Below are 25794 nucleotides of genomic sequence, written 5' to 3' on the forward strand. Positions count from 1 at the left end.
TAGTTAAGTCAAGTTTAAACTAGCTTATTTATATTCATCCACCACATTTTGTTCCAGTGCTGTGCCACTCCAAATGTGTTTACACTCCTCCATCACCTTAGAGTAATTACATACGCTCACCAGATGTTATGGCTGATCAATTACAGACAGCTAGTATGGCTCAAATTCATCAACGACAATCGGTCCTGGTTTTTCCTCCTTCCTCAGCATCTCGCATTAAAAGACCATAAAAACACATAGTGGCCTCTTGCACACTGCACGCGATTCAGATTCAGATTCCGCTTTGTAATCGGTTTTTACATCCGATTCAGATTCTGATTTGCAGTGTGCAGGGAGCAAACTGCAAATCAGAATCTGAATCAGATGTAAAAACTGATTAAAAAGCGGAATCTGAATCGGAATCGCGTGCAGTGTGCAAGAGGCCACATAGTGTAAAACCTTTTAGATTTTCAATGCCACATGCCACCTATACATGCCAGTGCCTGGTACCCACACCAACACCACCTTGTGGCTGCATGCACAACAATGCGCTCACCAAAACTGGGGCTGACCCCTCACAGACCAGCAAATATCGCTTGATGTTATTCCGGTGGGCAGTGGCTGCCTTTTTCTTGACCTAATAAAATGCTCCAAACAAGCCCAACATAGAGTAAAAACCATTTAACCACTTGCCGACCGCACACTCATAACGTGCGTCGGCAAAGTGGCAGCTGCAGGACCAGCGACGCAGTACTGCGTCGCCAGCTGCAGCCTAATTAATCAGGAAGCAGCCGCTCGTACGAGCGGCTGCTTCCTGTCAAATCACGGCGGGGGGCTCCGTGAATAGCCTGCGGGCCGCCGATGGCGGCTCGCAGGCTAGATGTAAACACAAGCGGAAATAATCCGCTTTGTTTACATTTGTACGGCGCTGCTGCGCAGCAGCGCCGTAAGGCAGATCGGCGATCCCCGGCCAATCAGCGGCCGGGGATCGCCGCCATGTGACAGGGGACGTCCTGTCACTGGCTGCACAGGACGGATAGCGTCCTGTGCAGCCCAGATCTCCCGGGGGAGCAGGTAGGAGAGGGAGGGGGGAGAATGTCGCCGCGGAGGGGGGCTTTGAGGTGCCCCCCCCCCGCCACCCACAGCAGGCAGGAGAGATCAGACCCCCCCAGCACATCATCCCCATAGGGGGGAAAAAAGGGGGGCAATCTGATCTCCCTGCCTGCACCCTGATCTGTGCTGGGGGCTGCAGAGCCCACCCAGCACAGATCAATCAAACCAGCGCTGGTCCTTAAGGGGGGGTAAAGGGTGGGTCCTCAAGTGGTTAATAAACGAAAATATAAAAAGTAGTGCGCTTACAAAGTTGTCCAAATACAATGCGCATATCCAAATATCAGTTCACATGTGGTGCATGGCGTCTCTTCCTGCTCTGCCTGTAGCTCCGCCCTACCGGTTTCGTCACAATGACTCATCAGGGGCTGTGAGGTATATGTGAGGTTTTGTGGTCTCAGAAGAATAACTGAGGATTAAATCAAAGGACAGTGACTGTATTTTGATTGACTGATCTGAGGATCATATTCAGGTCATGTATATGCTGTAGAGCGCTTATGCGGTTTGGTTTAAAATTATTGAAAGACCATCCTGTCTAGTGTACTGTGCTCCAGAATAATATTGTATACTGTGTGTAATCTACAAGAGGGAGGAGCGCACTTGCCACTCTAACAATTTCCAAGAAATGTATTTCTGATTTCTGTGTAAATTGGGATTTTCGGATTACCGATAGATGTTTTTTGTTGTTGTTATTTTTGTCAATAAAGTTAGTCTACTGTAAAAGGAATATATATATATATATATATATATATATATATATATATATATATATATATATATATATATACACACACATACATTTATTTTTTTTACAGAATCTGCTATCTTTTATCTACATTATTATGCATAATCCCCATTTCCAATGCTCTGATTGGCCCAATATGTCTGCGACTTGTGATTGGAATAAAAATTCCACGGTAGTCTAATTTCCACTGTAAAATACTGATTCTCTGATTAGTCCATTGCTTCTGAGTCATGTGCTCGGTTTAAAATTTTGGAGTCTTGGTAAAGTGGTGTTCAGCGGAATTCTGATTTCCACCGCGAAAAGCTGAATCCCGATCAGAAACTTGAAAAACGGAATTCCGCAGAATTCGGAAGCTCATCCCTACTCCTGATTAAGTAAATCATCTCTTTATGCACCTGAAAGCCAGGCTCACATCCAGAACTACAGCTAATACATTTGGCTGGAGATCAGGCTCACATCCAGGACTACTGGTGTACAGTGAGCCTATAGCTAATGAATTTGGCTTATTTCCAAAAAAGCATTTGATTGCTAGTCTTTCCAAGAGTTTCTGTAGTGTCACGTTCGCCTCACACGCGAAAGGTCCCCGGGCAGAAACAGTTTTATTTTTTTTACTATTACACATGCAGCTGTCACAGTACATTAGTGACAGGAATTGCAAGTTAATTGACAGCATCTACTGTGACAATTTAAAACCAAAACAAATGGACTCATATTAAGTGTTTTTGTTAACTATTTACAAAACACTAAAGTGAATTAGGCATACATAAATACTTCTTGACCTTTGCCATGCCACGATGTGCAGGCATCTTCCCAATAAACCTTCATGTTATAGGATAAGCAGAAGTTTCCGTAGTGTAGTGGTTATCACGTTCGCCTAACACGCGAAAGGTCCCCGGTTCGAGACCGGGCGGAAACAATTTTCTTAAGCTATCACAATTTTCATTAAAATTTTATATGAAATTAGGATTTTTTTTTTTCAAAAGTACATTCATTTAACTACTTGAAAGCTGAGGCCCCTCCGTGCCAAGACATTCTGCCAAGGCAGGGAACCCAGGAGGGTCATGTTGTATGCTGGAACCACTACTACACAGGCTCACAGCATTGCAAACAAAATTTCAGAAAAATTGCATGCGTTTTGTGTGTTGGCTTTTTTCAAGATGGTGGTAGCTTGAACTTCATACAGCAACACACATATAATAATAATAACATAATAATGCTGTGGAGCATTGGGCTCTATTCACAAAACTTCTCATAAATGACTTATCACCTAATTCAGTGCTGTCCAACTGGCGGCCCGCGGGCCGCATCCGGCCCGCCAGGCCACCTGCTGCGGCCCGCTCGTCTTCCTGGGACGCAGGCATGGCTTGCGCTATGGGCGCCATGCCTGCTCCCTCATATTGTGGCCTCCTGTGTCCCCGCTGGCCTCTCCTATGTCCCCGCTGCCGCTGCTGCCCCACAGCTCAGACCTCAGATCGCGGCGACTGAGGTAAACAGAGTGCGCATGGTACCCGCACGGAGTACGTCACATGCGGAAGTGAATCATTAGTCACTCCCGCATGTGACGTTCTGCCGCGCGGGTGTCATGCGCACGCTCTGCTTGCTTCAGTCGCCGCGATCTGTGAGGTCTGAGCTGTGGGGCAGCAGCGGCAGCGGGGACATAGGAGAGGCCAGCGGGGACACAGCAGAGAGAGGTAACGGGCTCGCTCACTGGTGGGGGCACCTGTCACTAACTGGGGGGGGGGGCACCTGTCTATCTAGCTGGGGGGGCACCTGTCTAACTGGGGGGGCACCTGTCACTATCTAACTGGGGGGGCACCTGTCTATCTAGCTGGGGGGGCACCTGTCACTAACTGGGGGGGCACCTGTATCTAGCTGGGGGGGCACCTGTCACTATCTAACTGGGGGGGCACCTGTCTATCTAGCTGGGGGGGCACCTGTCACTATCTAACTGGGGGGGCACCTGTCACTATCTAACTGGGGGGGCACCTGTCACTATCTAACTGGAGGGGCACCTGTCACTATCTAACTGGGGGGGCACCTGTCACTATCTAACTGGGGGGCACCTGTCACTATCTAACTGGGGGGGCACCTGTCACTATCTAACTGGGGGGGCACCTGTCTAACTGGGGGGGCACCTGTCACTATCTAGCTGGGGGGGCACCTGTCACTATCTAGCTGGGGGGCGCCTGTCACTATCTAGCTGGGGGGCACCTGTCACTAGCTGGGAGGGCACCTGTCTATCTAGCTGGGGAGGCTCCTGTCACTATCTAGCTAGGGGGGCACCTGTCACTACCTCAGCTGAGGGGGGGGGGGACACCTGTCTCTAACTGGGGGGGGCACCTGTCACTACCTCATCCGGCCACAGCATCACCGCCAGCCCGGCCACAGCAGCACCGCAAGGCATTTCAGCCCACACATCATCCCCAATCCGGCCCAAAACACTATTGCCAGGCCAGTCAGGCACAGCAGCCAGTAGAGTAGAGGAGAATTTAGAAGCCAGGTGATAGGTGTCTACCATATTTAAGGGGCATTCTGCTTATTTATGTGAAATGCTGTCTATTTATGTGCCTCATGACTGCTGAATTTGTCTTGTTGGGGGCCTCATGATTTGTTGGGGGCATCACGATTGCTGAATTTGTCTTGTTGGGGGCCTCAAGATTGCTGAATGTGTCTTGTTGGGGGCCTCATGATTTTTTGGGGGCCTCATGATTGCTAAATTTGTCTTGTTGGGGGCATCATGATTGCTGAATGTGTCTTGTTGGGGGCCTCATGCGAGCTGAATCGTCATCATGAAACAATAGCGTTAAACCTACTTTTTTAGCTTTTAAAAACGGAAAATAAAACTGGGAGGTTCTAAAAAAACCCAAATTTTTCAGGAGTAGATGGATGAAATTGTTTATCTTCACAGTTTATTTTCAACTTGGATTTTCCATAATGTTCATGTATGAGTTAAAACCTTTGTATGTAGTTTAAATTGCTGTTGCCACTTTGCGATAGATAAGTGACTTTTGGGTTGCAGTTTGGACACTTGGCCTCCAAAAGGTTCACCACCACTGTCCTAATCTAATGTCCCACATTGCTAAATTCATGTAAATTTGTCTCCACATGTGGCCACACCCGCATTCTGGTCCATGGCCACACCCATTTTCGGCGCGGCGCGCTACGCGTGCCGCTCTACGCACAACAGGACCCTCGTGGTTTTTGGCGCGCTACGCGCCACACAACTTCACCAACATCTTAAATTGCATTTTGTGGAAAGTGCTGCCAATCTAATTGTCCTTTAATTGCATTTTTCCTGGGGTGGGGGGGGGGGCTGCGACTCTAGCAAGAACCTTCGGCCCTCCATGGGGTCTGAAAAAAAAACTGGCCCTCCATGCCCATGAAGTTGGACAGCACTGACCTAATTGATAAAAATAACCTTTCAGCACATTTACAAGTAAAATCATCATTCAAAGTAAGCTTTTCGTAATTAACTTCATTTCATTATTACTTTTCTTACATTAATTATATAATATTTTTGCTCTTTGAGAGCTTAAAAATATAACATAGATAAGGTGAAAACAAGTGAAAAAGCTTTGTGAATCATGCCCATTATGTTCATAGCTTTTTTTTAATTCAGCTTCTCTTTAACCTCACCCAAAACAATGTTTTGTGATTGCTCCAAGGGTCAGTTTATATAAATCGGTGTATTTATGGCAAGGAAAGCTTAAATAATAGCAGATGGCCCACTTTAGCACCAGGAATTACAATGGCGGTTAGCACTATCCAATATGGTCCATTGCTGAAGGTATGGCCTTTGTTTTTGGGAAAAATCTCTGCACACATCTCAAGAGATTACAAATGATTGTTTGACAATGAAATTTGGGTTTGTATCATAGCCTAGCTTAGCTTAAACTCCAGTTATAAAAATGTTATTTTTGCTAGAGAAAGTGTGGAAAAGGGAAACAACCTATTTTTAAATTACTGTCTATGGGCCTGATCCACTCAAATTTTTCACTTAAGTTTTCTCCTAGGAGATAGTTCTTATGTTGTGTTTAACCACTTCAGCCCTCAGTCGTTTTCACTTTATGCATGTGAGCAATGTTCACCTCCCATTCATTAGCCTATAACTTTATCACAATGAACTGATCTGCATCTTGTTTTTTTTCCACCACCAATTAGGCTTTCTTTCGGTGGTACATTTTGCTAAGAGCTACCTTACTGTAAATGCATTTTAATAGTGTAACGATTGGTGTAGCAACACAGACGGCTGATTATGTGTGATCTGCAGAATCACCGATAATACAGACGCTATACCTGATTATGTGGTGATCTGCAGAATCGCCAATAATACAAGTATAGCTAGCAGGATAGCAAGGTGTATAGTGCTTGGTGCAACAGTAACTGAATAGTTTAACTAGACCTCACCAGAGGAGCTGGTGGGCACTATTGGTACACAGTAACTGAATAGTTTGGCTAAACCTCACCAGATGAGCTGGTGGGTACTATTTGTACACAGTAATAGAATAGTTAGACTAGACCTCACCAGGGGAGCTGATGAGTACTAGACAAGAGCACCTCACCAGTGACAAGGGCTCACTGGTGAGTAGAGTGGTCAGACAGGCTAGGACCAGTAACAGGCGGGCAGGTACAGTACAAAATCGACAGGCAAGACAGTAGTTAGATGTCAGATGGGCAGAAGTACAGAATCGATTTGCAAGAGCAGAGTCAGAGGATAGCCAGAGTCATACACGGAATATCAGATATACAATAAACAATAATCCTAGTCTTGTGTCAAATCCCTGGTTTCCTCCCAGATCAAAACACACCAGATACTATCTAAGGTCTGAGCGCTAACACGTGAGTATTCGCAACAGCAGACAGGTTGCGAGTGAAGACTGAAGGCTTTTGAAGCAGAGGAGACCCCACGGCCGCGCCCACCACCAATCAGCCAATCCGGAGCGCAGTGAGTCTCCTCTGACGTCAGCCGAGCGGCTGGTCAGCTGACGCGCCTCCTCCCCGCATAAAGGTCCTGTCTTCGCGCGCGCCCGCGCGATACAGCAAACCTATGAGCAATAGACAACCCCGTCCTCGGCGAACTAGACACCAGAGGAACGGGAGAAGTCCCAGAGCAGGCAAGCGAGGCGGCTGCGGAGACACCCTGCGTGCCCGCAGCCGCTGCTTCCATAGGTGTTACAAATAGTAAGAATAAGAAAAAAACGAAAAAGTTCATTATTTCTCAGTTTTCAGCCATTATAGTTTTAAAATAATACATGCCTCTATAATTAAAACCCACGTATTGTATTTGCCCATTTGTCCTGGTTATTACACCGTTTAAATTATGTCCCTATCACAATGTATGGTGACAGTATTTTATTTGGAAATAAAAGTGCATTGTTTCCGTTTTGCATCCATCACTATTTACAAGCTTATAATAAAAAAATTAAAAACAATTAGAAATATTTCATCTTTACATAGATATTTAAAAAGTTTAGGCCCTTAGGTAAATATTTATGTGTTTGTTTTTTTTTATTGTAATGTTTTTTTTTTATTATTAAACATTTTATTTGGGTATTTTTGGGAGGGTGGGATGTAAATAGTATTTTTTCTAATGTAAATATATGTTTATTTTTTATAATGTAGATGTAGTTTAACTTTTTTGCCACAAAATGGCAACCTTAGGTTTGTTTACATGACGTCACTCTAAGTGTAACATGTACGCTCAGGGGGACGTAGGAGGCAAAAAAAGCAAGGCTTTCGAGAGAAGCTGTCGCTTTTTCTGCGGGGGAGAGGAATCAGTGATCGGGCACCATGGCCCAATTCATTGATTCCTGGACTAACGATCCGCGGCCTGGAGCACGCATGCACGTGCACGATCGGCAGCGGGAGCGCACATGGCATCCTGGACGTAGCTCTACGTCCAGGAGGAGAAAGTGGTTAAAATAACTTTTTGTTTTTAAAGTGGTTAAAAAAGATCGAATCACATACAAAACCCCACTGCAATTTAAAAAATACCAAAAAGTAGGTGAAAAAAAGTACTGACAAAATTATTCTGAGTATTTTCTTGCTTGATGGTGACTTAAAAGGCATTTTATTGCCAAGATGTAAAAATATCACCTAGGAGAAAACTTAGAGAAAAAGTGAATTGGACTGGGCCCAATATCTCTCACTGACAGGAAGTCAGTTGATCTACACAAAAATGGCAGCAGTACTAAATAAATTACAGTATATGTTAAAATATGACACAAAGAGGAAAATGCAAAGAAAGGATACTAAGGGGAAAATAAACCACAAATAGTAAGTGCAATTAAATACATTGAGTAATTAAATAATTATTAAAATAGAAGTAGTAATATCAAGTAAATGAATGTTTTATAAAAATAATATAAAGTAACCATAATAAAAATACAAAAATATATGTGAAAGATCGTGGAAAAGCTGCCGCGAGTGCTACTGAGCAGGCGGCTGATTCCGCGTCCAGTGCGGCGGTTTGCACGCAGCAGCATGCAGCTGGTGTGGCTGAGCCTGTTAGTTCACACAGGTTTAGGACTACGCACGCGCGCGCCAGAAGTCAGGACCTTTATGCCAGCAGGAGATGTGTCAGCTGATCAGGATGATCAGCTGATTCCTGCTGGACTCCTGATTGGCTGAGTGCTTCGGGCGGGGCGGCCGAGTCCTGCAACTATATATACAGCTTGCTTGTCAGTTGCTGGTTGTCTGCCGTTGTGATCACTACGTGGAAGCACTCAGACCTTTAGTCAGATCCTACAGTGTGTTAGAACCAGGTGGACCTGGGAATTCACACTTAGCCAGTTTACTTGTGCTGTTAATCTGTGTTATTATTCAGACTAGTTCCAGGGTGCTGAGACCAAGGACCTCGCACTTAGACTACGCATTGTTTGATATCTGTTATGACTTATTGCTTTTCTGACTACTCCTCTGTCTTCTGATTCGGTACCTCGCATATCTGATATACCGTTGCCAGACCCTGCTTGCCTTGGATACCGAATCAGCCTTCCGTCTTTGTACTTTATCTGTCAGTGTGTTACCGACCAGGCGTGTCCGACCTCGAGAGCTATCTCTCCCCTTAAGAGATAGTCTCCAGATCAGATAGTGACATCCACCTTCAGGTGTCACTCACTCTCTGGCCCTTCCTGTCTCCAGCCTGACTCCACCCCTTGGAGAGTCCCAGGCTGCTGGAAGGTTCCTGTGCTCTCAGAGCAGTGTTCCTTTACTGCCTAATATCACCTGCCCATCAGGTGCATTACTCAAAGTATTACTGTTACACCAAACACTCACATACCTATAGGTGTCCAGAGGTTAGCAATATATCTGCATTCTTGGTGATACTGCAGATCTCCAATAATCAGATTCTCTCTGCGTGCTGACACCAATCGTTACAATATAATTTCTAAATTCAATCAGTAAAATAATAAAGATGTTAAACTAAATCAATGAAATAAACTTATTTAACACCACTTTTCAAGAAGTAATGAAATGAGTAAAGATCGAATCACATACAAAACCCCACCCACCAAAAAAACCACATACATAGTGTAAAACCTTTTAGATTTTCAATGTCACACGCCACCTATACCGTGCCAGTGCCTGGTACCCACACCAACACCATCTTGTGGCTGCATGCACAACAATACGCTCACCAGAACTGGGGCTGACCCCTCACAGACCAGCAAATATCGCTTGATGTTATTCCGGTGGGCAGTGGCTGCCTTTTTCTTGACCTAATAAAATGCTCCAAACAAGCCCAACATAGAGTAAAAAGCATTTAATAAACGTAAATATAAAAAGTAGTGCGCTTACAAAGTTGTCCAAATACAATGCGCATATCCAAATATCAGTTCACATGTGTTGCATGGTGTCTCTTCCTGTTCTGCCTGTAGCTCTACCCTACCGGTTTCGTCACAATGACTCATCAGGAGCTGCGAGGTATATGTGAGGTTTTGTGGTCTCAGAAGAAGAACTGAGGATTAAATCAAAGAACAGTGACTGTATTTTGATTGACTGATCTGAGGATCATACTCAGGTCATTTATATGCTGTAGAGCGCTTATACGGTTTGGTTTAAAATTATTGAAAGACTATCCTGTCTAGTGTACAGCTCTCCAGAATAATATTGTATACTGTGTGTAATCCACAAGAGGGAGGAGCGCACTTGCCACTCTAACAATTTCCAAGAAATGTATTTCTGATTTCTGTGTAAATTGGGATTTTCTGATTACCGATAGATTTTTTTTTTGTTATTTTTGTCAATAAAGTTAGTCTACTGTAAAAAAAATAAATAAATTATATATATATACACATATTTGTTTTTTCGCGGAATCTGCTAATTTATTTTGCAAATCTACATTATTGTGAGAAAACGCGGAAAAGCCGCCGCGAGTACTCAGAGTAAGGCGGCTAATTCCGCGTCCAGCATGGCAGCTTGCGCACGTGGGCCTGCGTCCACCAGCCTGACGGAGCGCGGAGAAACCGCCGCATGCCCAGTGAACAAGGCGGCGGATTCCGCATCCGACGCGGCGGTTTGCACGCATGGGTCTCCCACTAGCAGTGAGGCTGAACGCGGGGAAACCGCCGCATGCTCTGACAGCGGTGCGGCTGGCCCCGCGTTCAAACCAGCAGATACATTGCAACACATGTCTGGTATGGCTGGGACTGATAGTCCATACAGGTTCAGAAGGACGCGCGCGCGTTGAGAGGCAGAGCCTTTATGACAGTCAGAATGTTGTCAGCTGATCCAGCCGGTCAGCTGACAATTCTACCAGGTTTCATTGGTCCAGCACTTAGGGGAGGCGCAGGAGAGCGCTGGTGTATATATACTGGGTGCTGGTCATTTCTCTGGTGTCTGGCGTTGCGATCACTACGTGGTAGCACTCAGACCTTGTCAGTATCTGTGATATTATCTGTTATTACTTCAGACTAGTTCCAGGGTGTTGATGATCAAGGAACTCACACCCAAGACTAGGGAACTGTATTACCATTCTGTTATTACTTCAGACTAGTTCCAGGGTGTTGATGATCAAGGAACTCACACCCAAGACTAGGGAACTGTATTACCACTGTTATATTTCAGACTAGTTCCAGGGTGTTGATGATCACGGAGCTCACACCTAAAGAATAGGCATTGTTGATATCTGTTATGACTTTCTGCTTTCCTGACCACTCTCTTGATCTCTGATTTGGTACTTCGCTATATCTGATACTCTGTCGCTAAACCCCGCTTGTCTTAAAGATTCCTTATCTGTCTCCTGTATCTGTATCTAAGCTGTTTGTGTGTTACCGACCTGGCCTGTCCGACCTCGAGAACTATCTTCCCTGTTGGGAGATAGTTCATAGACCTGTCAGTGACACTTCACCATTGGTGTCACTCACACTCTGGTCCTTCCCATTCTCAGCCTGGCTCCGCCCCTTGGGGAGCATCAGACCATTGGAAGGAACCTGTTCTCTAAGCAGTATCTCGTACTGCCTAGCACCCTCTATAGGGTGCTCTCCTCAAAGTATTACTGTTGCACCAAACACTCATATTACTCAGGTGTCCAGAGGTTAGAGATATATCTGATTATCGGTGATACTGCAGATCATCAATAATCGGGTATATATCTGTATTTTCAGTGATACTGCAGATCACCGGTAATCAGATCCTCACTCTGTTACACCGATCGTTACAATTATTATGCATAATCCTCATTTCCAATGGGCCAATGCTCTGAGATTTGTGATTGGCATAAAAATTCCACGGTACTCTAATTTCCGCTGTAAAATACTGATTCTCTGATTGGTCCATTGCTTCTGAATCATGTGCTCAGTTTAAAATTTTGGAGTCTTGGTAAAGTGGTGTTCAGCGGAAAAATGATTTCCACCGCTAAAAGCTGAATTCCGATCAGAAACTTGAAAAACGGAATTCCGCAGAATTCGGAAGCTCATCCCTACTCCTGATTGTGAATCATCTCTTTATGCACCTGAAAGCCAGGGTCACATCCAGAACTACAGCTAATACATTTGGCTGGAGATCAGGCTCACATCCAGAACTACTGGTGTACAGTGAGCCTATAGCTAATAAATTTGGCTTATTTCCAAAAAAGCATTTGATTGCTAGTCTTACCAAGAGTTTCTGTAGTGTAGTGGTTATCACGTTCGCCTCACACGCGAAAGGTCCCCGGTTCGAAACCGGGCAGAAACAGTTTTAATTTTTTTCTATTACACATGCAGCTGTCACAGTACATTAGTGACAGGAATTGCAAGTTAATTGACAGCATCTACTGTGACAATTTAAAACCAAAACAAATGGACTCATATTAAGTGTTTTTGTTAACTATTTACAAAACACTAAAGTGAATTAGGCATACATAAATACTTCTTGACCTTTGCCATGCCACGATGTGCAGGCATCTTCCCAATAAAGCTTCACGTTATAAGATAAGCAGAAGTTTCCGTAGTGTAGTGGTTATCACGTTCGCCTAACACGCGAAAGGTCCCCGGTTCGAGACCGGGCGGAAACAATTTTTTTAAGCGATCACAATTTTCATTAAAATTTTATGTGAAATTAGGATTTTTTTTTTAAAGTACATTCATCTAACTACTTGAAAGCTGAGGCCCTTCCATTTCAAGACATTCTGCCACGGCAGGGAACCCAACCCAGGAAGGTCATGTTGTATGCTGGAACCACTACTACACAGGCTCACAGCATTGCAAACAAAATTTCAGAAAAATTGCATGCGTTTTGTGTGTTGGCTTTTTTCAAGATGGTGGTAGCTTGAACTTCATACAGCAACACACATATAATTTATAATTATTTTTTTTTACAGTGAGTGAGGTTTAGCTATATAGAACTGTTGTATTTTCTATATATAATGCTGTGGAGCATTGGGCTCTATTCACAAAACTTCTCATAAATGACTTATCACCTAATTGATAAAAATAACCTTTCAGCACATTTACAAGTAAAATCATCATTCAAAGTAAGCTTTTCGTAATTAACTTCATTTAATTACTTTTCTTACATTAATTAAATAATATTTTTGCTCTTTGAGAGCTTAAAAATATAACATAGATGAGGTGAAAACAAGTGAAAAAGCTTTGTGAATCATGCCCATTATGTTCATAGCTTTTTTTTTGTTCAGTTTCTCTTTAACCTACATGTACACGTCACCCAAAACAATGTTTTGTGATTGCTCCAAGGGTCAGTTTATATAAATTGGTGTATTTATGGCAAGGGAAGCTTAACCACTTGAGGACTGCAGGGCTAAACCCCCCTAGTGACCAGGCAATTTTTAGCTAAATTGGCCACTGCAGCTTTAAGGCCAAGCTGCAGGGCCGCACAACTCAGCACACAAGTGATCCCCCCTCCCTTTTCTCCCCACCAACAGAGCTCTCTGTTGGTGGGGTCTGATCGCTCCCCCCATGTTTATTTTTTTTTAATAAATATTATTGTTTTTATTTGTTTAAAAAAAAACCCTGTTACTTTAAATTTCTACCCTCCCTCCCTCCCCACAGCCAGCCAATTATGGCGATCGGCTGTCATAGGCTTCTGCCTATGAGAGCCGATCGCTCTCTTGTCCCCCAGGGGGACAGCCATGTCACACGGCTGTCCCCAGTGCAGCGCTGCTGCTCATCGCAGCGCTGCACCTAGTAAATAGACGGCGTGATCGCCGTCTAACAGTCTCCCGAGCGGCAATAGCCGCTCGGAGACTGAAGGCGGGGCGGAGCTCCGCCCTCCGAACATGAGATGCGCGCGCACCATGCGCGCGATCTCATGCAAAACAGAGCCCCAGGACTTTACGCCAATTGGCATTAGGCGGTCCTGGGGCTGCCGCCGCGGCCACGCCTACTAGCGTGACGCGGGCGGCAGAAGCTTAAAGAATAGCAGATGGCCCACTTTAGCACCAGGAATTACAATGGCTTTTAGCACTATCTAATATGGTCCATTGCTGAAGGAATGGCCATTGTTTTTGGGAAAAATCTCTGCACACATCTCAAGAGATCACAAATGATTGTTTGACAATGAAATTTGGGTTTGTATCATAGCCTAGCTTAGCTTAAACTCCAGTCATAAAAATGTTATTTTTGCTAGAGAAAGTGTGGAAAAGGGAAACAACCTATTTTTAAATTACTGTCTATGGGCCTGATCCACTCAAATTTTTCACTTAAGTTTTCTCCTAAGAGAGAATTCTTATGAGGAAAAACAAAAGATGTGCAATCTTGCGCTAACGCAGGTGAGAGGTCAAAGTGGACCGCAGACTGATCACACACTGGCAGCTCCTCAAACACTCGGCTGTGAGCGGACTACTGGAAAAGGAAGCAAAAGACAGGAGGAGCGCTCCGTAGTGTGATACCGTTTAATAAAATGAAAACTGCGCAATAAAAGATACACTTACTAGATGTGTATGAACAGTAGGCATTTAAAATTGGCATATAGCCCAGAATAAAAAGGACAACGTTAACAGTTAACGTTAACTGACGAAGGCGTGGACACGCCGAAACGCGTCTTGACGTAACCTGCACACAGTCACCCCGAAGGGACACCTGTCATCCATTTACCATCTGGATCCTTGCTGCCGCTGGCCACTGCAGCTTCAGGTTTCGCTTCCAAGAGGGGATGTCCTTTTTATTCTGGGCTATATGCCAATTTTAAATGCCTACTGTTCATACACATCTAGTAAGTGTATCTTTTATTGCGCAGTTTTCATTTTATTAAACGGTATCACACTACGGAGCGCTCCTCCTGTCTTTTGCTTCCTTTTCGAGAGAATTCTTATGTTGTGTTTAAAACAACTTTTTAGTGCGCTGCAATTTAAAAAATACCAAAAAGTGATGGGTGAAAAAAAAGTACTGACAAAATTATTCTGAGTATTTTATTGCTTGATGGTGACTTAAAAGGCATTTTATTGCCAAGATGTAAAAATATCACCTAGGAGAAAACTTGGAGATAAAGTGAAGTGGACTGGGCCCAACATCTCTCACTGACAGGAAGTCAGTTGATCTACACAAAAATGGCAGCAGTACTAAATAAATTACAGTATATGTTAAAATATGACACAAAGAGGAAAATGCAAAGAAAGGATACTAAGGGGAAAATAAACCACAAATAGTAAAATGCAATGAAATACATTGAGTAATTAAATAATTATTAAAATAGAAGCAGTGATATCAAGTAAATGAATGTGTTATAAACATAATATAAAGTAACCATAATAAAAAACAAAAATATAATTTCTAAATTCAATCAGTAAAATAATAAAGATGTTAAACTAAATCAATGAAATACACTTATTTAACACCACTTTTCAAGAAGTAATGAAATGAGTAAAGACAGAATCACAAAATCTAGGACACAATATTCACATTCTACAAACAATAATTACCATGTCTTGTAAGGGTTAGATTGCTCAACTTTTTCAGTACTTAGAAATTAACTTTTTATACTTTTTTTTTTTTTTGCTTAGTTCTCTCAGAATATTGTTAGAATCAGTGGTGGACACAATAGACCAAAAAAAAAACATTAAAAGGTTTAATGCCAAAAAAAAATATTTAATTTTCTGTAAAGCCCCATCTACACGATACGATTCGATTACGATTCTATTTATGATCCGATTAAATCCGACATGTCCGATCGGGAATAGCAAATCAAACCGAATCGAATCCTGATCGAACATGTCGGATTTAATCGGATCGAAAATAGAATCGTAATCAAATCGTATCGTGTAGATGGGGCTTTAGATTTTCTGTTAGATTTACTGTAATTAGATTATTTTCTGTAGAGACTGGTCATTATCTCTGGTGCATTGTCTTCTGGTTATCTCCTGCGGAGTAGAACAATGCTTAATTGCTAGGCAGATAGATGGTTAGATAGATAATTTCCAACATGTTGGAAATTATCTATCTGGCAGGTAAATCTTATGATGGGCATACACGGGTCGATCCGGTGGCCGATTAGCCACCGGATCGACTCCCGCCACGTCCCCGTGTGCGCCCGGAACGATTCCCGCTCGTCCCTGCCGGCGCTTCTTATCTTCCGCTCGATTTGCCGCTATTGTCCGCCCGTGGGTATCGAGCGTGGAATCGATCCCCGCGGTGATCGGACACGTCGGATATTATCAGTCGAGCCATCAGCAGCTCGATTGATAAGCTAGCGTCGAGCCGCGTATGCCCAGCATAACAGAAAATGTAACAAAATTGTATGGTGTATTCCCAGCATTATGCTGGGCATACACGATGAGTTTATTCTTATCAATTGAGCCGCTGATGGCCCAATTGATAAGATCCAACCTGTCCGATCACTGCGGCGGATCGATACCGCACTCGATCCCCGCGGGCGTACAATAGAAAGAAAAACAAAGCGCTGATAAGTAACGCCCGCGGGGACGAACGGGAATCGATCTGCGTGGATGAGCGGTGACACGCTGGCATCGAGCCGCTGGCTCGATACCGGCGCTTAAACTCACCGTGTATGCCCAGTATTAGGGTTTTTTTTTTGCATTTTTTTGTAATCCCCGTCCCTCCCCCCCTAAATTGGCCTATGAGAGGGATTAGATTGTGAGCCCAATCAGAGGGACAGTTAAGTGACAGGGCTGTCCCCTGAACAGTGCTGCGCTAGATTGCAGCACTGTACAAATGTTTGCCTTTTTCTTTTATGCTGCAGCCTGCCAGCTCTGATCACGGCTGGCAGGCTGATCACAGATCCCTGCTGTTTACAGCCACAGGGAACCAGCACAAGAGCAAGCGGTCCAGGGAGTGTTGGGCCAACATTCCACCCGAAAGTCGTTGATAAAGGAGCCGCTAGCGGGACCCAGAGAGGAGCCAGGAGGACGCAGAGGGACCTCGTGGCCTACGGTGGGCTGGAGGAAGCCCCAGGTAAGTACCAATTTCATTTTAATCCACTGCTCAGGGTCTTATTCAAAGATGTGCAGGCATTTTCCCAGATCTTCTTAAACAGACACACACATCAGTTTCCGTAGTGTAGTGGTTATCACGTTCGCCTAACACGCGAAAGGTCCCCGGTTCGAGACCGGGCAGAAACAGTTTTCTTAAGGCAGCCCCAAATTAAAATGTATCATGTCTTGCACAATAATTAACCACCCTGGCATTCTATTAAGATCGCCAGGGTGGCTGCGGGAGGGTTTTTTTTAAATTAAAAAAAAAACTATTTCATGCAGCCAACTGAAAGTTGGCTGCATGAAAGCCCACTAGAGGGCGCTCCGGAGGCGTTCTTCTGATCGCCTCCGGCGGCCTAAAGTGACACGGAAGGCCGCAATGAGCCGTGTTTTGTTTACTTCGTCGCCATGGCGACGAGCGGAGTGACGAACGGGAATCGATCTGCGTGGATGAGCGGTGACACGCTGGCTCGATACCGGCGCTTAAACTCACCGTGTATGCCCAGTATTAGAGGTTTTTTTTTGCATTTTTTTGTAATCCCCGTCCCTCCCCCCCTAAATTGGCCTATGAGAGGGATTAGATTGTGAGCCCAATCAGAGGGACAGTTAAGTGACAGGGCTGTCCCCTGAACAGTGCTGCGCTAGATTGCAGCGCTGTACAAATGTTTGCCTTTTTCTTTTATGCTGCAGCCTGCCAGCTCTGATCACGGCTGGCAGGCTGATCACAGATCCCTGCTGTTTACAGCCACAGGGAACCTTCACAAGAGCAAGCGGTCCAGGGAGTGTTGGGCCAACATTCCACCCGAAAGTCGTTGATAAAGGAGCCGCTAGCGGGACCCAGAGAGGAGCCAGGAGGACGCAGAGGGACCTCGTGGCCTACGGTGGGCTGGAGGAAGCCCCAGGTAAGTACCAATGTCATTTTAATCCACTGCTCAGGGTCTTATTCAAAGATGTGCAGGCATTTTCCCAGATCTTCTTAAACAGACACACACATCAGTTTCCGTAGTGTAGTGGTTATCACGTTCGCCTAACACGCGAAAGGTCCCCGGTTCGAGACCGGGCGGAAACAGTTTTCTTAAGGCAGCCCCAAATTAAAATGTATCATGTCTTGCACAATAATTAACCACCCTGGCATTCTATTAAGATCGCCAGGGTGGCTGCGGGAGGTTTTTTTTTAAATTAAAAAAAAAACTATTTCATGCAGCCAACTGAAAGTTGGCTGCATGAAAGCCCACTAGAGGGCGCTCCGGAGGCGTTCTTCTGATCGCCTCCGGCGGCCAAAAGTGACACGGAAGGCCGCAATGAGCCGTGTTTTGTTTACTTCGTCGCCATGGCGACGAGCGGAGTGACGAACGGGAATCGATCTGCGTGAATGAGCGGTGACACGCCGGCATCGAGCCGCTGGCTCGATACCGGCGCTTAAACTCACCGTGTATGCCCAGTATTAGGGTGGTTTTTTTTGCATTTTTTTGTAATCCCCGTCCCTCCCCCCCTAAATTGGCCTATGAGAGGGATTAGATTGTGAGCCCAATCAGAGGGACAGTTAAGTGACAGGGCTGTCACCTGAACAGTGCTGCGCTAGATTGCAGCGCTGTACAAATGTTTGCCTTTTTCTTTTATGCTGCAGCCTGCCAGCTCTGATCACGGCTGGCAGGCTGATCACAGATCCCTGCTGTTTACAGCCACAGGGAACCAGCACAAGAGCAAGCGGTCCAGGGAGTGTTGGGCCAACATTCCACCCGAAAGTCGTTGATAAAGGAGCCGCTAGCGGGACCCAGAGAGGAGCCAGGAGGACGCAGAGGGACCTCGTGGCCTACGGTGGGCTGGAGGAAGCCCCAGGTAAGTACCAATTTCATTTTAATCCACTGCTCAGGGTCTTATTCAAAGATGTGCAGGCATTTTCCCAGATCTTCTTAAACAGACACACACATCAGTTTCCGTAGTGTAGTGGTTATCACGTTCGCCTAACACGCGAAAGGTCCCCGGTTCGAGACCGGGCGGAAACAGTTTTCTTAAGGCAGCCCCAAATTAAAATGTATCATGTCTTGCACAACAATTAACCACCCTGGCGTTCTATTAAGATCGCCAGGGTGGCTGCGGGAGGGTTTTTTTTAAATTAAAAAAAAAACTATTTCATGCAGCCAACTGAAAGTTGGCTGCATGAAAGCCCACTAGAGGGCGCTCCGGAGGCGTTCTTCTGATCGCCTCCGGCGGCCAAAAGTGACACGGAAGGCCGCAATGAGCTGTGTTTTGTTTACTTCGTCGCCATGGCGACGAGCGGAGTGACATCATGGACGTCAGCCGACGTCCTGACGTCAGCCGCCTCCGATCCAGCCCTTAGCGCTGGCCGGAACTATTTGTTCCGGCTGCGCACGGCTCAGGTGGCTGGGGGGACCCTCTTTCGACGCTGCTCGCGGCGGATCGCCGCAGAGCGGCGGCGATCAGGCAGCACACGCGGCTGGCAAAGTGCCGGCTGCGTGTGCTGCTTTTTATTTGATTAAAATCGGCCCAGCAGGGCCTGAGCGGCAGCCTCCGGCGGTGATGGACGAGCTGAGCTCGTCCATACCGCCCGGCTGGTTAAAGAAAAAATGTTTCATATTAAATTTTAATGTTAAGTACAAACATTTATTTACTTCCTTGCAAGATGAAGCCTTTCTGCTCCAAGACATTCTGCTGAAGCAAGGAGCCCAGCAGGATCATGTTGTACGAATGAACAACTACTACATAGGCTCACAGAATTGCAAGCGCAAAAAAACTGTAGAAAAATTGCATGTTTTGTGGCATTTTTTAAGATGGTGTAGCCTGAATTTGATACAGCAAGCCACATATTTATTAGCAATGGCCAATTACAAAATCAAGGGCACCACATTCACCTTCTATAAACAATAATTATGGTGGTGTACAATTACTTCCCTTCTTCAGCATTTAGAAATAAACTCTTTAGACTTCTTTTGCTCAGTTCTCACAGAATATTACAGAAATTGATTCACAATCTGTTTGCAGTAAAGGCAGCCATACGATCAGAGAAGGGTCGATCTGATGGCAAATCGACCAGTGTATCGCCACCTTTACATTGTTTTCAGTACAGGAAGAGTTAAGAAACTTCACTTGTTATCTATGCAAAAGAGCTTCTCTGAGCTCTCCGACCAAACTTGGTCGGCTACAGTGCTATTTATTTTCTGAAGCACTTATACAGCAAAGAAACAGTAAAAGAGAACTTTAGATAAGGTGTTACCGCAGGGAAGTTCAAAGGGTCATTATCTCTGCCCAGTTTCATAGTTTAAAATACAGTGTGTAGTTTGCAAACCGCAAATATTACAGAATGACTCAATGTTATTTAAAAAAGCTAGATAAAACTGAAAATGAAAATATGAGACTCTTTTCTTTGCTACTAATGTTCTATTTCTTAGCTGTACTACACATACAATTCATCATCATTTTTTTTTCCGCTTCAGTGTCACTTTAATATGCTAAAAAAAAATGTAACTTAAAACACTTTAAAAATGTTAATCAGCCCCATAGTCTGTAAAAGGTGATAGAAAATTTCTGAAACAGCCCAGTGCTGATTGACTTCTACTTGAAGTCCTAAATGATTCTGGCCTTTGACTTGCTAGGCCTAAAGGTGCGTACACACATGCGACTATAGTCGTTTGAAACGATCGTTCCCCGATCCTTTCAAACGACGATCGTTTGAAAAAAAGCAGCCAACGACTATTAAGTCTAACGACGGACGAGCTAGATCGTTAAAAACGAATGATCTAGCTTGGCGGATTTTTCCCAATGACGATCGTTTGCAAAAGTAGTACATCGTTGGAAACGATCGTTCGTACTAGGCTTGACATGCACATTTCACTATTTCTCCATGGAACTTTTCATTTTTATGCGCAGGCGCAATAGTTACTTTTACGTGATGTAACGTTCGTTCTAACGATCTGATCGTTACACACCTTTTAAAACTAACTTTACTTAGGTCGTTCTTTCATCAATTAAAAGTTCGTTCGTCGTTGACAACGAACGATCGTTGTCACATGTGTGTACGTAGCTTTAGTTGTTAACCTCCAGAAAGGTCAGATGTAATCCTTCACTTATCGCTATGTCTGCAGTGACTGCACCATACAGAAGTCATGAACCACAGCCATGTTCAGGGATCCTTAGCTTTTCATTTGCAATTTCTGTGTTAACATATATGCCTTATCACCATGGTAACAACTCTAGAAGAGTTATTAAAGACAGGAGATAAGCTTAGTGAATTGAGGCCATTAACAGTTAAAATACTTACGTTTGTGTAATTGTATGATAGTACTGATCAGTCTCCCTGAGTAAAACCTTTTATTTCAAACACATCTCAAAGCGGAGCTGAACTCAGAACGTCCTCTCTGCTCTAAAAGAAAAGCAACAGCATAATAACTTTTAAAAGGAAAACATTTCTTTGTTACAGCTGATACAAATCCTGCAATTAATCTGCGGTGTGTCTACTTCCTGCTTTCAGGGAAGGAGACATGTTGTTAACATCCTGTGCTTTCAAATGAGCGTGTTTGCTTATCTGCCATGGTAGTCAGGTGACACATGGGAGAGATTAAATTACAACTTTTGATTAGTCACAGATGAAGGGGGATCAGACAGGCTAAACTCTAAATAAATCCAGGGTGCATTTCTCTGTTTTCCTTCTGTCCTGTGCAAGAGTTCAGGTCCACTTTAAAGGATACCCGAAGTGACATGTGACATGATGAGATAGACATGTGTATGTACAGTGCCTAGCACACAAATAACCCCTCCAGACCCCTTGCGCAGCCTGGCCAATCAGTGCCAGGCAGCGCTGAGGGGTGGATCGGGATTCCCTCTGACGTCCCGACGTCGATGATGTCATCCCGCCACGTCACCATGGCGACGGGGGAAGCCGAGCAGGAAAACCCCTTCTGAACGGGATTTCCTGCTTGCAAAGTTTGCCGGCGGCGATCGAAGTATATAGGAGGATGCCGCTTGTCAGCGGCTATCATATAGCTAGCGCTAGGCTAGCTAAATGAATTTAAAAAAATAAAAATTTAAAAAAAGTGCTGCGCCGCCCCCTTGCCGACAGAATTGGAACGGCAAGGGGGTTAATTCGAAGGTCATGTATAGAGGTAGACTTGGCATGTCATCCACAGAATAAATGATGCATAGTCTAAAAGTGAACCCGTGGTGAGAGGGATATGGTGGCTGCCATATTTATTTCCTTTTAAAAGGATACCCTGAGGTGACATGTGACATGATGAGATAGACATGTGTTTGTACAGTGCCTAGCACACAAATAACTATGCTGTGTTCCTTTTTTTCTTTCTCTGCCTGAAAGAGTTAAACATCAGGTATGTAAGTGGCAGTTCCTGTCTGAGTCAGGACTGAGTCAGACTACATTGTGACCCTCGTTGATAAGAAATCACAACTACAAAACACTTTCCTAGCAGAAAATGGCTTCTGAGAGCAGGAAAAAGATAGTACCTGGTAGTATCCGGTAACGGGTATTTCTGATAGTCCTCCAGGCCGGCCCCCCAGAAGTGAGAGGACACTGATGTTCACCTGTTAGGAAACACATGTTATCAATCATTACATCCAAATTGACTCTCCTCCCTCCCTAGTATAAGTGTGTCTCCACCCCCTCCTTATTCACTTTTACCAGAGTAACCACCAGGTGCACATTGACAGATTTAAGAAAAGTGACAAATAGCAGGCACCTTAGGTGATTTAGGGATAGGGAATTATAGAGGGGGGCCGGCCTGGAGGACTATCAGAAATACCCGTTACCGGATACTACCAGGTACTTTCTCTCTACGTCCTCCAGTCCGGCCCCCCAGAAGTGAGAGACTACAGAGAAACTGTCTTTACTCACAACTAGGGCGGGATGACTGCCTGTAGGACCTTCTTCCCAAAGGTTACGTCCTGTTTTGACAGTACATCAATCCTATAATGCTTTATAAATGTCGAAGGGCTTGACCACGTCGCTGTTTTACATATCTGTTCCAGTTCCAGTGATGCCCCTGCTCTTTCTGCCCATGAGGTCGATACTGCTCTGGTCGAGTGGGCTTCAAGTTGTAAGGGTAATCTTTGCCCTGCACCATTATAAGAGATTTCTATTGTTTGCCTTATCCATCTTGCTATCGATGCCTTGGTAGCTTGCATGCTCTTCCTTTGTCCTGAGAAAAGTACTAGCAGTCTGTTAGTCTTTCTCCACTCTTTAGATATATGAGAATCGCTCTCCTTACATCTAAAAGGTGAAGCAATCTCTCCTTTTCTGAAGTGGGAGTGTCACAGAAGGAAGGAAGAATTATGTCTTGGGTTCTATGAAACCTTGTATTCACCTTTGGCATGTATGTCGGGTCTGGTTTAAATATTATTCTGTCTGGCATAATGGTCATATATGGTTCTTTTATCGTCATAGCCTGTAGGTCCCCTATTCTCTTAGCTGAAGTAATTGCTATTAAAAATGCTACCTTCAACGTAAGAAACTTCTCTTCTGCTTGCTGTAGTGGTTCAAAAGGATCTTTCTGTAACTGTTGGAGTACTAGGTGGAGGTCCCATGGGGGAAACCTTGCTACTCAGGGGCGTTTCTAGCCATTTTGTCACTCCAGGCAAGAAAACCTGTGGCGCCCCCCCCCCCCCCCTTCCCAGGGCGCCCTCCTCCCAGGGCGCCTACACCCCACACAGCAGCAGTCCTTATTCCCACACACACAGAGTGTGCTGAACTACCTGCTGCCTGCTGTGCCTCTGGAGCTCTGAAGGAGACACACAACAAACAAGCGAATGGGGCCAGGGGGGGGGCACGTAAAGGAAGCACCGTCTCCTGTCTGAAGCCAGCGGTGGCGCTCGAATGCCTGGTGCGTCACACGCTGGCTGCACTCACGTCATACCTCCCAACTTTTGGAGCCTGGAAAGAGGGACACTAAGACATGCCCCTGCCACACTTTTAGACACGCCCCATTCTTACATGCTGCGTATGCCTTCCTCCCATTCCTATACAGTTCCCTGGCGTCAAGGTATGCATCATGTTACATCCAACAACACAGTCTCATTCTTTACATACCAAAGGGATGATTATCTTTACTTTTAATACAGTTATGTGTAGCTTAGAAAGCTCAAGCATTCACAGCAAATTGATAATTAATGCATTCTATCATTTCAGGCACTGACACTCAGTTGTTTAAGAGACACTGAAGCGAGTAAAAAACTCGCTTCTTCTCTTATATTCAGCAGCTGCTAAACCGCCGCTATCCCGCTGCACAACGGGGGTCCCTTACCCCCGAATTCCCCCCCTGCAAAATCAACGACCAAATTGGTCATAGATTTTGTTGCTCCTAGAGGCAGGGCTAACGGCTGCAGCCCTGCCTCACAGCGCGTCTATCAGCGGCGCATAGCCGCCTCTCCCCCGCCCCTCTCAGTGAAGGAAGACTGAGAGGGGCGGGGGAGAGGCGGAGATACGCGCTGACAGACGCGCTGTGAGGCAGGGCTATAGCAGTTAGCCCTGCCTCAATGCGGAAGAGATCCCCGGCGAGGACGGAGGGGATTTGGGGGGTAAGGGACCCCCGTTATGTGGCGCGATAGCGGCGGTTTAGCAGGGACACACATGCCCCTGCTGAATATAAGAGAAGAAGCGAGTTTTATACTCGCTTCAGATTCTCTTTATGTGGACCTCAGACAGTTCACTGTGCCTAATTTATACTTGAGGTTTCCTCCCACCCCATAAGGACTGCCAGCTTCCTCGTCATCCACATCAACCACTCCTTCGTCCCAGCATCGCCTCACGTATCTTTTTCAGTTGCAGTGCTTTGTGCATGTGCAGCTTGGTCACACGTTGCCGTGGCTGGGAGTATTTTGCGCTTGGGCGAAGAATGGGGCACACTCGTGATTGGGCATGTGCAGAACACCACGACTGGCCATGACTTAAGAAAATACAGAAGGCGACAACAGAGCGACTAGGGAGGATGGTGAGGGAGCCTACAGTCCTCATGGGGCTGAAGGAAGCCCCAGGTAAGTATAAATAAGGCACAGTGAGTGTACTGTCTCAGGTACACTTTAAGCATGTAACCAAAATCAGTGCTAAATATACAGACTGCTGCATCAACACAAACGTTCATTAGACATCACATTATATTCATGTGCTATACTTGTGAAATGCAGGGCACAGCAGGGATGCAGCATACATTTACACCTGACAACATCCCTCTGCTGATCCTGCATGGACAGTCATCCAGGTCCTGTGACACCCGACACCACAGTACAGGAGATAAACTCCTGTCAGAAACGTCTCTGCAAAAGCCATGTCCATCCTTCACTGATCCCTGAAAGAGCCCAGCAGCACCCAGCCTGCATCACACAGCAGAAGCCATGCCCATCCTTCACTGATCCCTGAAAGAGCCCAGCAGACACCCAGCCTGCATCACACAGCAGAAGCCATGCCCATCCTTCACTGATCCCTGAAAGAGCCCAGCAGACACCCAGCCTGCATCACACAGCAGAAGCCATACCCATCCTTCACTGATCCCTGAAAGAGCCCAGCAGACACCCAGCCTGCATCACACAGCAGAAGCCATACCCATCCTTTACTGACCCCTGACAGAGCCCAGCAGACACCAGGCCTGCATCACAGTGCAGAGGAGAAACAATTAGCTCCATCAGGCAGGCAGGAAGTAACTTTGCAGTGAGCCCGTGTGTCTCTCTTTGATGATGATGATGGGGATTGGCAGCTGGGATAGATCAGTAGGGGCAACGTGAAAGATGCCTGTAATTACTTACTGTGTGCTGCCCGCAGTCTGTGCCCTTGCAGGGTTTGATGTAGCCGTTTGCTTGCTGCCCTCTCTCTGCCTAAGATCACTTTGGCAGCCAGCATAGATGAGCCTCCGAGTCCCCATCATCTCCAGCAGCATCTACCTCTGGAGGCTCTGCATCACGGATCAGCTCTGCCTCCTTCTTCCTCCGCTCTCTGGCCTCTTCATTCCTGCTTGCCGCTCTCCTTTTCAAACTGTGTCAAGCACAGTAGAGAGAGGCAGGAAGGGGCGGAGCAAAGCAGTGTCTCCGATCTGCTGGATCAAATCTGTGTGGCTGCTCGCTCTGAATGAGAGGAGAG

General features: G+C 45.4%; 6 non-coding genes across 6 annotated transcripts; all 6 read left to right on the forward strand.

Annotated features, from left to right (window-relative positions):
* Positions 1–2677: 2677 nt before the first annotated feature.
* Positions 2678–2750, forward strand: TRNAV-AAC (transfer RNA valine (anticodon AAC)). Its single transcript has one exon. It is a non-coding gene; the product is annotated as a tRNA-Val (tRNA).
* Positions 2751–11937: 9187 nt separating this feature from the next.
* On the forward strand, positions 11938–12010 carry TRNAV-CAC (transfer RNA valine (anticodon CAC)). The gene has a single exon. It is a non-coding gene; the product is annotated as a tRNA-Val (tRNA).
* Positions 12011–12256: 246 nt separating this feature from the next.
* Positions 12257–12329, forward strand: TRNAV-AAC (transfer RNA valine (anticodon AAC)). Its single transcript has one exon. It is a non-coding gene; the product is annotated as a tRNA-Val (tRNA).
* A 4445-nt stretch (positions 12330–16774) lies between these two features.
* Positions 16775–16847, forward strand: TRNAV-AAC (transfer RNA valine (anticodon AAC)). Its single transcript has one exon. It is a non-coding gene; the product is annotated as a tRNA-Val (tRNA).
* An 849-nt stretch (positions 16848–17696) lies between these two features.
* Positions 17697–17769, forward strand: TRNAV-AAC (transfer RNA valine (anticodon AAC)). Its single transcript has one exon. It is a non-coding gene; the product is annotated as a tRNA-Val (tRNA).
* Positions 17770–18633: 864 nt separating this feature from the next.
* TRNAV-AAC (transfer RNA valine (anticodon AAC)) lies at positions 18634–18706 on the forward strand. Its single transcript has one exon. It is a non-coding gene; the product is annotated as a tRNA-Val (tRNA).
* The last annotated feature ends 7088 nt before the right edge of the window (positions 18707–25794 follow it).

The sequence above is a fragment of the Hyperolius riggenbachi genome, chromosome 3, assembly GCF_040937935.1.
Source record: "Hyperolius riggenbachi isolate aHypRig1 chromosome 3, aHypRig1.pri, whole genome shotgun sequence".
Lineage (NCBI taxonomy): Eukaryota > Metazoa > Chordata > Amphibia > Anura > Hyperoliidae > Hyperolius > Hyperolius riggenbachi.